Consider the following 14,852-nt stretch of genomic DNA (forward strand, 5'->3'; position numbering starts at 1 on the left):
ATTTCAGCTACAGCTGTCAGGAAAGTTTGTTCGGGATGCAAAGAAAAACCCACAAAACTTCAGGTGAAATGCAGGACTCTCTGAAAACGTGGTGTGGCTGTTTCAAGATGCACAATAATAAAGGCAGTTTAAGAGGTTGGCTGCATGGTCGAGTTGCCAGAAGAAAGCCATTACTATGCAAATGCCACAAAGTATCCTGCTTACGATATGCCAAACAGCGCAGGGATGCCTCAAACCTTCTGGCACAGTCATTTGCAGTGATGAGACCAAAATTAAGATTTTTGGCCACAACCATAAATGCTACATTTTTGAGAGGAGTCAACAAGGCCTATGACAAGTAAGCCATACCTACTGTGAAACACGGGGATGGATTTCTGATGTTTTGGGGATATGTGAGCTACAAAAGCACAGGAAATTTGGTCAAGATGAATGCAGTAATCAAAAATGGCTAGAGGAACATTTACATTATCAGCCAGGAAGCTGTGCATGGGATGTACTTGCAAATTCTAACATGACAATGATCCAAAACACAAGGCCAGGTCAACCTGTCATTGGCTACAGCAGAATATAGTGAAGGTCCTGCAGCGGCCATCTCAGTCTTCTGACCTCAATATCATTGAGCCACTCTGGGGAGATCTCAAACGAGGAGTTCATGCAAGACAGCCCAATAATTTACAGGAACTGGAGGCTTTTGCCAAGAGGAATGGGCCGCTTTACCATCTGATAAGATAGAGAGCCTCATCAACAAATACCACAAAAGACTTCAAGCTGTCATTGATTTTAAAGGGGGTAATATAAGGTATTAAGAACTGGGGTATGTAAACTTTTGTTTAGGGTCCTTTTGGGTAGTTTCTGTTGCCATTTATGGTTTTAAAAAGAATAAACACAGTTGATAATGGCTTCTGCCAAACACTAACCATGAGTGAAAGAAGTTTTCTCGTTCAAAAATTTTTTATTTTATGTTAAAATAAATTACATGTACAGAATATAAGACAAATTATGTGATACCAGAAATAAAAAGTAGACATATATTGAAGTACGGATGATACAAAGCAAAGAAGAATTTCAAAATATTCTCGTGGGAATGACAATAAATGGCCTTATATATTTTAGAATTTGAAAACATTCTTATAGCTGAGTTTTAAACATTTTAATCCCAAGAAAATATAAATATGTCTAAAATAAAATATATGATTTTAAAGTTTTGAGTGAAAGAAGTTTTAGTGTTATCCATATTCTCTGAAAAATGGCCCCAAGAAATCATAAATTCTGCCAGGGTATGTAAACTTATGAGAAAAAACTGTATATTATAAGACTCAATTTTCTTTGTTTTTGCCCCAGTAACTGTGCAGCCCTAGTATTACTGGTGGTGAATGTATGTGTCTCATTTATTGCCTTATCTGACCATTTACATACACAGCACAGCAGTGGTGTCCTCGATCACACTTCAGTTATCTCTGACTTCGCTCGAACCAAGGTGAACCATGCATGCTCAAGGTAACGGCTTCATCCGTTTTCTGTTATAGAAAGGGGAGTGATTGGTACCAGGTTGTAAGCATTTCCCGACAAGGTTAGCCATAAGTGCACAGTTTTATGCCCAAGTTTATTTGATTAGGTGGTAAGGTTGTTGCCCACCTTCGAATGGCTTCTGTTTTGCTTAAACATTCCAGAGTTTCTTCTGAATAAAATGACTCCTCTATTTAATTAATTAATTAATTTTATTTTTTTAAATAAAGAGGCAGCCGTTTGTGAAAAACTACAAATTGTTTTCGACCAGCAAACTACATGACCCGGTTGTAGCAAGCAAAGCCTCACTTGACAACCTCACTTGATTTTTAGGCTGTATAAAATCAGACTAAGGGTATGAATGGAGGACACGGCTGTCCCTGATTCAGCCATATATCAGTAGGCACTCTGTGAACTCTGCTGTCTTTGATCCGCTCAACTTGCAGGACAAAACTGTTGTCTGAAATGTGATATCATCTGGTTTCTCTGAGGGTAGGGTCAGTGGTTTACTGCGCAAGCGTATTTTCCCCTCTTTGTCTTGGTCAGTCTTGTTGGTAGTGTAGCATAAGGTGGACAATTCCCAGTCTCCTGGTTGCCATAGAGAATAACCGTTCTTTGGCACTAGGTATTTGATTTTATATGCACTTTCATTGAATGCAGTTCTGCCAGGCACCTTTAGATGGTGCCTAGTTGAAGTAGGATTTCCACAATCAGTTGTGTTCTTTCCTCGCTGTCTTGTGCCCAAGTGAGAACATTTGAGTCATCACTGTCTGTGTGGGATTGTCCAAAAAAAAAAGCCAGTAGCAGCCATGATTTTTGTGTCCATTTTTACAGATCTGTTTACACTTAGGCTTTACTTTGGGATGCCTTTAAAACTGTATAAGCTGTTTGTCTATTGCAGTGTTTCTCCACTCCAGTTTTCAAGGTGCCCCGACAGGTCTTGTTTTCAGGCTTGCTATTTTACACAGGTTATTTGATCGGTTTCATTGCCTTAGTAATTGCCACAGCTGTTTTATCTGAGGGGAATCTTAAAAACATGACCTGTTGGGGGGCGCCTTGAGGACTGGAGTTGAGAAACACTTGTCTATTGAACTGCATGTAAATTTGTTTGGTGTAAATGGGGCAAAAATGAATGTTCATGGGCTGTTCTCTCTGCAGATACAGTTCCAGTTCATACTGGTGCGGGATTCAGCGATTCCTGTGCGTTTCCCAGACTGTATCACAATCGCATGAACTGCTGTGGTTGTCAATGTTAATGCCCCAAAAACTGTTTGCAAAATGCAATGCGATTGGCTGACTCGAGCCACATGGCTGTGAATCGGATCACGGGGGATGACTTTGGGATTAATACTTCATTATGGGCACTAGATGGTGATAAATTACAGGTAATACATACACGCCTCATCACCTTCTAGTGGTTATAATCCATTTTTTTACTTTTACTGCAAAAAAAAAAAAAAACTTTCTCCTGGCAATCTAGCCTGAGCAAACTTGATTTCACCACATTTACACTGAACAAATTACCGTAACATGCAGTTTTTGTGGATGAACCGCTGTGATTATAGATGCACCCCTCAGTGTTTCAGCAGGCTGCTAGATCTGTTGGAGGTTTTGTGTTTTTATGTGCCTGGTTTAGTAGTTGTCAAATCATTTGTTAGCCATCATGTGTGTCTTAGTCTAGGACTGGCTGTAGACTACTTTTTTAGTGGGCTGATGGAGAGAAAAAAGGAATCCTCCATCCACACAATTGAGGTGGAATCCTCCCCAACACTGTCGGAATACTGATTAGCGACTGCAGTCGGCTGATCAAGAAAAATTTGTCTATCTAGCCTGTTTGACAGAAGTTGATTTGGGACTGGTCATACCTGGATTGGGTTTTCGGCCACTCTCTGCTTAACTGGCTGAATTTTGATACATCTATGGCCAGGTTTAGGTCACCTGTAGATCGTCCAATCTGCCCCAACACCCCTCCCCCGCCCCAAAAAAATGGACATTGAACTCTTTCAATAAAAGGGGGCTTCAAGTTCTCTGCAAGAGAACAGCAACCAGAAAGTGTTGGGGGGGGGGGGGGGGTGTGGTGTTTTAAACGCCCCAATTGATCACTCCACAGAACAGTTGTGCTCACAGACGTGAAGGGGTGGACACTGTTGGAAGACGCACATTTATCTCTTCAAGTCTCTGATCTTAGTCATGTTCTGCCTTTTCCAAAATCTTTGCTTTTGTAGTCCCTTTCTCTCAGTAACTCAAGAGCCCGATGCAGTTTTTGATAATTTTACAGCTACATTTCTTAATCTGCAGTCAAAGGATTACCAATTCTCTGAAAATGACTTTAATTACAGTTTTATCAAGACCATTGTCTTGAAGAGAGAGTGCTGACGACAGGCTTTAGGTTCTTGAGTAAAGCGGGCTTTGCACACAGCTATGTAATTGAAATGGCATCAGTTTTAGGCTCTGGATGATGAGCAAATCTGTGGGGGGGGTTTTTTTTCTTGGCTTTTTCACTTTTCAGTGTTTGAGCTAACGAGTCTTGCAGATTTACAAATTTATACAGGGCATGGAGCTATAGTTTCTCTTCAGTGGCCAATGGCCTTGCCATTACAGGTGCAAACATGATTACTCTGCCTTCTGACTGTTATACCTTCTCTCTAACAGGTCTAGTAAGTTGCAGAAATCTGCTTTTCCGATGTGGTGCGATTTCGATGTAGCACAATCGTCTGTCTTCGCTAGCAATTTGTAAGTTCTCTAGTGAGAGTTTTTTTTTGTTGTCTTGCGTCTGAAATGCGAGAAATGTTCCAGTGTCTTAATTTACGTGTATTGCATGACTGTTACCATGCCTGTGTGAGAAAACAATGGGGAAATTGCTCACTTTCTAGTTGGAGTATTTTAAGTGAAAAGCCGATCTATGTTGTAGTGCTCGTTAGAGGGGCGCTCTAGTCTCCCCCTGAAAAATTAAGGCAGTAGCTAGACATAGTATAGCTGATTATTTTTAATAGGACACTTGCCTGTCCAGGGATCCAGCGTTGTTCTTACTCATTCAGGAGGCAATCCTGCTGCCTCCTGAATGCCTCTTCCTTTTTCACTTTTTTTTCACTTTTTTTTTTTGGCAATTTTGAATGCAACTAACACATCGTAACCACATGCTAAGTGTTTGGCTTGTGGTTGCAGCATGGCCACATTGACTTGAATTAGCACTGCTGTTTGTCTCATCTGCATAACTGATGCAATCTGCAGGACGACTTTTTTTTTTTTTTTTTTTCTGACAGTTATTGGCTGGATCACCAGGTGAAAAAATAGGAAAGAATGCCTAAAAATGAAATGATTGCAGCCATCACATCTAAGACCTGTTTCACACGGTAAGCCTGCTTGGAACTGCCTGTCCGTTTTTCAGGCGGATCAGTGGGCCACCCATCGACTCCTATGGGCAGGCAGATGTCAGCAGAGATATGTCCACTGACACCCGTCTGCCATCCCATCAGATCCCCTCAAAACAGACGTATGGGGATACATTTCCCATCCTTCTGGCAGATCGGATGTGATCTGATGACAACGGACATCCATTTTCGTCCAATCTCCCCATAGAAATCAGCAGGGCTTGGACAGGTCCCTCCCTGCTCGGTGACCAGACTCTTGCCTGTCATCTGCCAGCTCAGCCGACATCAACGGAGTGGAGTCTGCTCGTGTGAAAGGGGCCTAAGATTTGATGAGCTGCAATATAATATGGTTGCTTCTGGGTTCATGCACATTGGCTTAAACCACTGTTCCTATAGGAATTTAATGTTTTGCCTTTAGAAGCAACTAATGTTGGCCTATGTCCATGCACATTAGATCGTTTAGAGACATGTTTTAAGCTCAGCATTTAGAGGCAGGAAAAAAAACCTTCTATTTTTGATAGCTTTTCTGGCCAAAAAAAACACGTTTAAAATTGGTGTTTATCTACCAAGAGCACTGGCGATTTATTGTTTATTTTAGACTCATTTCTTTGACTGAATTTTGTGAGGCGAATCTGAGCCAACCTGTTGAGCAGACACTCTGTGGGCTGCATTGGAAGAGAGGTAGAGCCCTTTCTTCAGGTTTCTCATTAAGGACGGCCATGAATCATTACATGAAGCATGAGCGTAAGCTTTCTGCTCAAATAAGTGAGTATGATCGATTGAAGAGAATCTGTCCAGAATGGCAGTAAAGCCCTGGAGCCCCACATGCTGACTGTAGGCTGCATTTGGCCCACTATGCTGCAGACTTTATATTGGGTATTGTGCATAGCAGGCTGCACAATAAGTGCCATTGCCTCCAGCAGGTTCTAGTGCTAGTACATCTGGCCATCAGTGACAGCCTCATGGGCCAGGACGAAGCCCAGGAGGTGAATATTTCAGCATCTGGGCCCTTGCATTTGGTGCAATTTGCCCTGTTGCAGATAGTGTAATAATTGTGAATTATGTGCACATAGGAATTTACATCACGGCACTCCCTCTTGGTCCAGAGGCTGCTTCAGCTCTGCCCTAGATAGCTCCCTGCTTGGTTTTGTTCAAGGCTGTCCATCTGGCAGACAGTGATTTAATATGAGTAAACTTTGCCTGCTCTGTCATGTCGGCACTTTAGCCCAGATTTCATCCTCTCGACTTGAAACAAAGGGGGTATGTGATGAGGGAATGCATATCTGTGTTATTGTGCCTTTGTGATGTTACCTGGGTGAATGAAGAAAGGAACATGGTATATAAATATAATACATCGATTAACAGCAGATACAAATGCCCACAGTGACTCCTGTTTGTAATACAAACGCATTTTTTGGCCCACTCACATTTGCGAATACCACTATATATTTGGTATGGAATTTTCATCTCAAACATTGGGCAGCACTGACCAAGTAACAGTGGCTTTGCTGAAATCTACAGCAGCCACGTGTCTGTTTTCAGCAGGTTAATGTTTTTTTAATCAAATTCGTGGTCCTTTGCTGTAGTTTTTGTCCTGGACAGACTTGGTTTCTTGTGTTTTGAGCACCTCGTCTGTGAATTTGCTATTTGAGCAAAAGGTATACAACCCCTTTCACACTGAGGTGGCTTTTAGGCATTTAGTACTAGAAACAGCTTTTAAATGGTGCATGTAAACTGGCTCCTATTCATTCATGTTGGAGTGGTCTTGGTGAGAATTTCGTGGGTTTTTTTTTTTGTTTTTTTTTCCACCTACAATGTAAATTACTGACCTTGATTATTCAGCATGTAGCTCCCATGAGTCCAGGATTGTCCCCTGTATTCTTTTCCTTATGTATATATTATATACTGGAAACTGGGGCTACGTGGGCAGTACTGGTATTCATTCAAATTCTCTCTAGAGAATGCTGTACTTATCTCTGCTCTATAGAAAATGGAGATAAATTTAATCATTGGCAAGGGTAGCCTAGCATCATTGGAGGTTTGATGTAAAACTACAAAGCCGAGCTAGAATTTCTATTACATTGTGCTTACCCTATAATTAATTTGTGACCCACACGCCCTGGTACATCATTTTTACTGTTATCCAAGTAGTGGGTCTGGTGTATCAAGATGCAGCCCATACATACTGTATATACTACAGAAATTTACAAAATTTACTACAAAATTCTAGCAATCCCCTTATTCTATTAAAGAAAATGTGAACCCAACCTTTTATATTCCTGATGTGTATTTGTATGAAAAAGTATCCTGTTTTGTATTGCTTTCTTTGTGTGAAATGCCCGGTGTTCCTGCCTGTCACTTTGCTTTTCTATTAAAAACGGACTACACTGGGCATGAGAGCACAGCATGGTCAGTTTTCTACCTATGCTGAGAACTGAGCATGCTCTCAAATTATAAGCATGGATGAAACTGGAGTGCTAGGCCAGACTCAAATTTACAGTAAAACTTGATTTCCAAATTGCATATGGCTTTACTTCATTGAGGTTCACTGGAATTTGGATACAGTTGGGCTTTACTGCTGCCTACATCAAGATTGGACATTGGCAAACATTACCTAGTGACCTTTGGGTACTAGGCTCTAAATTGTGGTGCTTTCCAGAGCTGAGTGTACTTGTTAAGTTGGTCGTAAATGATTTGTGCTTCCAGAGTGGTGGCACAGCTCCAAGTGTGTGACCTCCATGTCTGAAGACTCGCTTAGGAGTCGATTGGGCTGAATCATCTGGAGCTTACCCCCCTAGCCTCACTGTTGGGTGCCATTTCTAAAGTCCTGACAATTTGGAACTGCTGACGACATCCGCTAAATAGAGCATGCAACACTCCTTCCTGATGGTCAGCCTAAGAGAGAGAGCACCAATCCTACCATAATCCTCATGGTAGGTCACCATGACCCTCCTCAGCAACAGCTGCCTTTTGAGTTTCTCAGTAATTGAGGCCTTGCATTACTGATGCAGGGTCACATGTCTGCACAGAGACGCACATTGTCCTGTTGCTACCATTGACCCCCAGCCCATAAGCCCCTAATTGTTATTGGGCATTTACTTGGTATCCTGTGAAGGAAACTGAGCCTGTATTGTAGAACCCAGTACCCCATGTCGGTTTGTCATCTTCCTCAGTCTTCCTCTGCTCCATAGCTGAAATGGAGTAAAGACCTGGGGACTCCAAGGCTTTCGTGTCCTCTCAGGATTTGTCACCATGTGCGCTTAACTCCCTGTGTTAATTGATCACAGGTTCCCAGTGCCTTATAGCACCATCTTCTGCATATTAGTTTAGACCACTGGTCCCTGTCACCATCTTTATTTCAGATTCCCAACAGTCTTTCTGATTAAGACTGTTTTTGATGCACTGTGTTCCCTGCTGTCACCCCAGATTTACAGGGAGTCGTATTGGTCCGTTTAGTTCTACTCCCTATTTGGAGGATCAGCTGGCTGTCTCCCACCTTGGGTCTTTTATAGCTCATACAGTTATAAAGATGGTCCCATTACACCTGCTATTTCAAGGCATTCCTCCTATATAGATTGGTAACACCCTGAGTAGACCTGCTTGAGTGTGCTGGGCCCCTTTTTTTGAGAGGGCATTTATTAAATGGTAGACTGTTTCAGATGTGGATCAACCAGCGAACCATTTTAGGAGGATAATGACCAGTCAGTTAAAAATGCTTTCTTTCAAATATTTCTGCTAATGGTTAGAACCCATGTTTGTTTACCCACTGTCCTATTTTGGCAGGAACCCTAATGTATAAAACTGTGCCAGTTGGTTTGTTCCCCCCAAAGGTAGATGCTTGTTTAAGAGTGCATGGAGCAAATGTCTGGACCCTTATGCTTCAGTTGCGATGGCTTGTTAGCTTCTAAACGTATGTCCTACATGGGCCTGATGTCCATACAAATGTGCAGGACTGCAGGTTGTGCTACTGGCATACTGATGAGGTATCCTGAAGTGCGTCTTGCTTGGTTGGCCTTCGTAGGATGGCATCTCCTTGACCCTGCACTAGACACTGATTAGTAATGTCTCCGGAGGCCAGAGCGTTCTCTGGCCCAGTATAGAGAGGGTCTAGGAAGATAATTGAATCGCTGTCTTCTACATCTGCTTCTGTAGGTGCCTCTAGGCTGCCTGATTCTGGCTCAGCCTGCAAGTCTCAAATTTGTAGATATACTATTCCCTCTGAATAATTCACACTCCATTCCAAGTGGGGGAACTGAATGTGCATACTGGAAAGGGTTCTCCTCTGCTGACCCTTCAGTAACCCCCTTCTAATTTTCACTGCACTTTGGTTCAGGACCTTGCACCTTTCCCAGTCTGTCTAGATTCTTCCCAGTACAGGTCTCCTTGTGCTAAGTAGGTTTTGGGGCTGGTCTCCTTCTCCCAAAGCTCCCCGTCCTATGAAATGTAAACAACCTCTGTGCATGAATACCATTCAGTGTCCCTTTTTTTTCCCAGAGGGACTCTCTGACCTACAAGGTTAATCGGGGTTGGCTCAATCTGCTACCCTCCTTGGACAAGATTACAAAACATTGGTTTCACTTGGGCAGTCCTGTTTCTTGGGCTCTTCCCAGTGCCCTGCTCTGGCATCCCCACGGTGATGTGCTTCAGTTTTATGGAACCTTGTTGTTGGCATGCTTCTGAAAGGCCTGACTCCTGTGGGATTCAATTGGGTAGGGTCTTGCTGGGCTTCACTGTTTACCACCTGTCTCCAGTGATGGAAGTACTGCTAAAGTCATCCTTGAAATAAACCTACACATGTACAATTTTTTTTTTTTTTCTTTTCCTTTTTCAGGATATCCATCTTTCCTCTCATTTACAGAATGTGGGATTTTGTATCAAGGGGAACACCCCTTCAGGCTGACCTCCTTCCCACATTTCCTTCCCAGCTTCTATCTGCCCCCAAACCTCTTCAGATGACTAGGATAGCCTCTTCCTACTTTCCCGGGGGCGTACCACTTTTTGGAGTAACCCATCCCCGGGAGTAGCATCGTATAGCTTCATGTTCGGGGGTCCTACATTGACAGTTTCCTGCTTTTGGATTGTGTTGAACATCATGCATGTGTTGAAATGCCCTAGTCTCTGGGAAGAGGTCCTCCCTGTGACGGGACACGTTGCCAGACTCCTGGTTGATGCAGAGGATTTTGGTTCCACTCAGATGGTCCTTCAGAAGGCCGCTGCCTGTGAACCCTGCGCTTTTCAGCCAGTAGCAGCTGAATGCAAAGGAGTGACAAGTGTGTACTAGGCTTAACAGAGCTCTTCTGTGAAGATCTGAGGTGCAGCCAGGCTCACTTAAGTGCTCAGAAGGAACCGCTGTGCTTACTATGCAATTTTTAGTATTGCGATCTCCCCTGCTGAGCTAGAACACAGCTAGCATAGCACTGCCATTGGCTGAGAGCACTGCTCGGATGCCGATCGGCAGAGCTTTTTCAGTCATGCCCCTTCTGTCAGACCGGCTTCCGTACACAGGCCGAATGTTGGCTGGTTTCTATTGACTTGGCCTGTATGTACAGCCTTTTTAGAAGAATGTCCAGTATCTTTCTGAATTGTCAGTAGGCAAAGCACCCTAGCCGCGGCTTTTTTTTTTTCCTTTCAGCTACTGTATGCAGATAACAGTGTTTTGTCTGTAGGACCGAATTAATTAAACCTCTTTACTGTGGGATTGGTCTGCCATCTCTGGCTGTTTGCAGCCCTCAGAAAAAAATCCTCAACATTCTGCCCTGATCCTTTTTCTTTTTCTGGCTAACTAATCTTGACTAAGATTCCTGGTCTTCTTTCCATGGTTATCGATGCTTCATTGGATCTAAATAAATTGGGAACCACAGCTGTGGTTAAGGGGTAGGCAAAACATGCAGCATTTTTTTTTTTTTTTTTTTTCCTGCAGACCATAGGGTCTCTTAAAGGGCTTATGGAAAGTTGTGGTGTTTTTTTTTTTTTTTTTTTCCATTGTGTCTTTTGTACAGGGACATACCTGTACGCCCATTTGCCTGTCCATGCCATTCTGCCGACGTATATCGACGTGCGCCGGTCGGCATGTGGTTAAGTCAGACACTGGCAGTTTATATCTGGTGCACTATTATGTGCAAATTTGCCAAATTATGATTGCCCATAATAAAAATAAACTTGATGGTGGACCTAAACATTAAAGTGACCATACCATTTCATTAATTATGGTTTCTGTATGTCTTATTGTCTTGGTAATTTTATTCACATCACAACTTCATTGGTGGCTTTTTTTTTTTTTTTTATATTGTCATTTGGGGGGACATTATGGGGACATTGTCCAGTCTCTGACAATCTCTTGTAACATGTCTGCAGTCTGACAACCTCCTCTAATATTTTGGGGGAGCCTGGAGCTCCTCTTTAAGTTCTATTCTGTGTTTTAGACTTTGCTACATGCAGTGAGTTTTGTGGTTTTTCCAAGAACAGATAAAATAAAAGGTGCATGGGCAGTAATCCATGATACATCGCAAGATCGATTCAAATCGTTGACTGGATAATCAAATCGTGAAGATGCTCACCTCTACTCCTTTGTTACCTTGGCGTTATGTTTTGGGTCATTGTCATGCTGGAAGACCCATCCACGACCCATCTTCAGTTTTCTGACTGAGTGAAGAAGGGTCTCAGCCAAGATTTTACAAGACATGGCCCCTCAATGCGTCAAAGTTGCCTTTAGACAAACAGCCCCAAAGCACGTTTTCATCTCCGTGCTTAACTATAGGGATGGTGTTCTTGGGTCATAGTCGTCATTTTTCTTCAAACGTGTCGAGTTAATGCCCAAAGAGTTTTAATTTTTGTTCTCATCTAATCACAGCACTTTCTCCCAATCCTTCTCTGAATCATTTAAGCCCCATACACACTGTCCGTTTTTATGCTGAGTTTTATCCTTCAGGTTTACCAAAACCATGTAGTGCAAGGGCCTGCCTGATTGCATATAAATTGAAACGCCTAAGGTTTGACCTCATTATATGGTTTTGGTAAATCTGAAGGAAAAACTGTGTGTATGGGGCTTTAGATGTTCATTGGCATGGCTGTACATGTGCTGCCTTGAGTAGGGGGACATGCCATGTTTTGAGGAAGAAAAATGCTGACACTGACCCTAAGAACACCATCCCTACAGTGAAGCATGGAGGTGGAAACATGCTATGGGGCGGTTTCTCTGCTAAAGGTACAAGACTGACTTTGTGAACCACTGCTTTACCTGACCTTGCCCCCTGGGAGTTGTATTGGGCCACTTGTTTTGGTGGGTTCTGGGTACTTGACTTTTCTCAGGTTCAGTTCTCTCGTATAGTCTTTCCTCTCTGGTGACCCTTTCATCCTGTTCTGAAGCAAGAGCTTGATCCTCTGGGCTCTCCCTTTGGTTGTGTTGCCAGGTTTCCCTTCCAATTTTATAGAGGCTCACCACCTTTCATATTCATGTGTTGTTCCTTTTAGGTGGTTCCTGGCTACAGGCGACCCCCAGTCCTTCTAGTGAGGCTAGTTAAAAGGAGGAAGAGTAGGAGAGACGCTGCTCCCTCAGAAGTGATGGGATTTTAATTGGAGATATAAGTGTCTGTTACCAAGGTGAACGTATATACACCAGAGTATGGTTCTAAAAAAAGTATTACATTTTATTTATAACATGGCATAAATAAAGGCTAGTGAGGCTATAGTGTTGTGGGGCTTTTTGCTTTTTTATTTTTTTTTTTTCTGTGGGACCACCTCTCAATTGGACTGCTTTTGAACATCCCAAGTCTATCAATTTCTGTGCCTCTTATTGAACAAGAAGCAAAATGGGATTTTTGTACTCGCTGAAAAACACAGGTCCCACCCCCCTTTTTTTTTTTTTTTTTTTTATTTTTTTTTTTTTTCCATGCCTTTAATATTTAGTACAACTTTGTGCAGTTTCTGGGTCAGAGCTCACACTGGGCTAAGGACCACCATGTAAGGGTGGTCGGCCAGCTTGATACAGATTTAAGCATCAAGGTGGGGGAAAGGAATAAATATGTTCCCTGATATAGTGTGGTAGTGAAGTGAGGGAAAGGTAACTAGAAGCACTGCGGAATGCCTTCTACTCAGCAAATCTGTTCCTCTTTTCTTAATGGGCAAGGTATAGGTTTTGACAGTGCTGTGCTTTAACAGGCAGAGCAAGGCAAGTAGGGTCACTGAACAGCTGTATTTCCCATGTAGGGCAAAAAATAGATTCACTAAACTGCCGTTTTACCTTTGCTCCCTGCGTCACTGTATTTGGTACTCCCATGGATATGGGGTGCATGTGCCTTGCTCACCTTCGTTCAAGCCTTACACAAGGCTGAGGGCTCTTTCTGTCTCCATATGACAGCTCTGGGTGCCTAAACAGCCAATCGCCAGGCTCCAGAGCTGTCATGGGGTAAAAGAATACTGAACCAAAAGGGTCCTTTCACACGGAACGGATCAGTGATGATTTGCCCTGTGAACATCCGCTTACTCAGCGGGGATTGCTCTTTTGATCCCCACTGAGCCAGCAGATGACAGGGAGGTCCCTGGACCGCCCTGTCAGATCTTCACTCTCCCCTATGGGGGGATCGGATGAACACAGACCGCCTGTCCGTGTTCATCCAGTCCGCTCTGCAGACGGATAGCAAAAAAGATTTTGCACCGTCTGCAAAATCTGACCATGAGGGGGGGGGTTGGTGGATGATATCGGGTGTCAGCGGATATTCATCCGCTGACGCCCGCTATCCCATAGGGATGCATGTATTTCATCTGAAAATGGATGAAATGCCGACATACTGTCCGCACGTGTGAAAGGAGCCTAAGTTCCAAGTGGTGAGAGCTTGCTCTCCCACTCCCAGCAGCTAATAAATGGAGAGTAGATATGTGCAATGGCAGTTAAGTGAACCTGTTGTGTCTTGCATGGGCAAAGACAGGTTCACTTTCATTAAGAACGCTAATTGCACATTTTCAGTGCCATCCAAAACACTTTGGCGTCTTTCTTTTTCTTCAACAGAAATAATTTAAAAAAATGTGGACTGTTATATAACCCTTCAGGGGTCACTGGCTAGTGATGGTTGTCAGCAATGACGGGTACTTTACTGTAATGTTGTTTGTGTTTTTTTTTTTTTTTTTTTTTTTTTTTTTTAATCTCTGAGAGATTGTCAAAGCTCACTGATTTATGGCAGAAGTCCACTTCATGTAGGAAAATAATTTGACCAACTCTTGGCTTTTGGTTTGATGTCTGCCAGGTACATTTCTGAACTAGCGGGACTATTTGTGAGCTAGTGTGGGAAACGGCACTGGTTATTTGAGATGTCTGAAAATATACTTTTCCTGCTGCATGTCATAACTTTCCACAATGTGCAGCTACATGCTGAATATTGGCCATAAATCGGAAGAAAAGGCTAGCAATTCTGAATTGGTGTAATTTTCGACTTACAGTGGTTAGATATGAAAGCTTCTACTCCAAATATTTTTGGAATTTTTCTTTTCTTTTTGTGGACTCGTTTAAATTTTGAGCAGTTGTTTCCCCCACTCCAAGACGATTGTGTGGATGGAGCCAATGACACGTGGTCGTATCTCTTACAGCTCTTGCATCTTTTATAGTTTAACGGTTTCAAGCCTTATGTACAATGTTTCAGAATGTAATATGTGTTCACTTTGGAGGATTTATGTAAAGCTCAGCTTGGCAAATATGCACTGTACAGGTTAACTGCTTGTTTTATCCTGGGGTGAACACAGCACCTATATTCACCCGTTTCTCCGGAAAACGCTCCTCCACATCCAGTGGTGGATTGTTCCTGATGTCTTTACGTCCAGAGCCGGTCTATGGGTGTTATGACAGACCACTGGACTCAGGAGGGGCAGAATCTGAAGGGACTGGTCTTGCGCTGGGAGGATTGGAGGATTAAGCGAGCATCTCAGCTTTCCGAACCCCTAGACCCGTGATGGTGAACCTTGGCACCCCAGATGTTTTGGGACTAC

The 14,852-nt window shown here is 42.9% G+C and overlaps 1 protein-coding gene across 6 annotated transcripts in view; it reads left to right on the forward strand.

Moving 5' to 3' along the window:
- FAM222B (family with sequence similarity 222 member B) overlaps positions 1–14,852 on the forward strand; it is a 297,231-nt gene that overhangs the window by 183,061 nt on the left and 99,318 nt on the right. The gene's annotated exons all lie outside the window — the stretch shown is intronic.

The sequence above is a fragment of the Lithobates pipiens genome, unplaced genomic scaffold, assembly GCF_037356315.1.
Source record: "Lithobates pipiens isolate NorthernLeopardFrog02 unplaced genomic scaffold, aLitPip1_a1.2 Scaffold_16, whole genome shotgun sequence".
Taxonomy (NCBI): domain Eukaryota; kingdom Metazoa; phylum Chordata; class Amphibia; order Anura; family Ranidae; genus Lithobates; species Lithobates pipiens.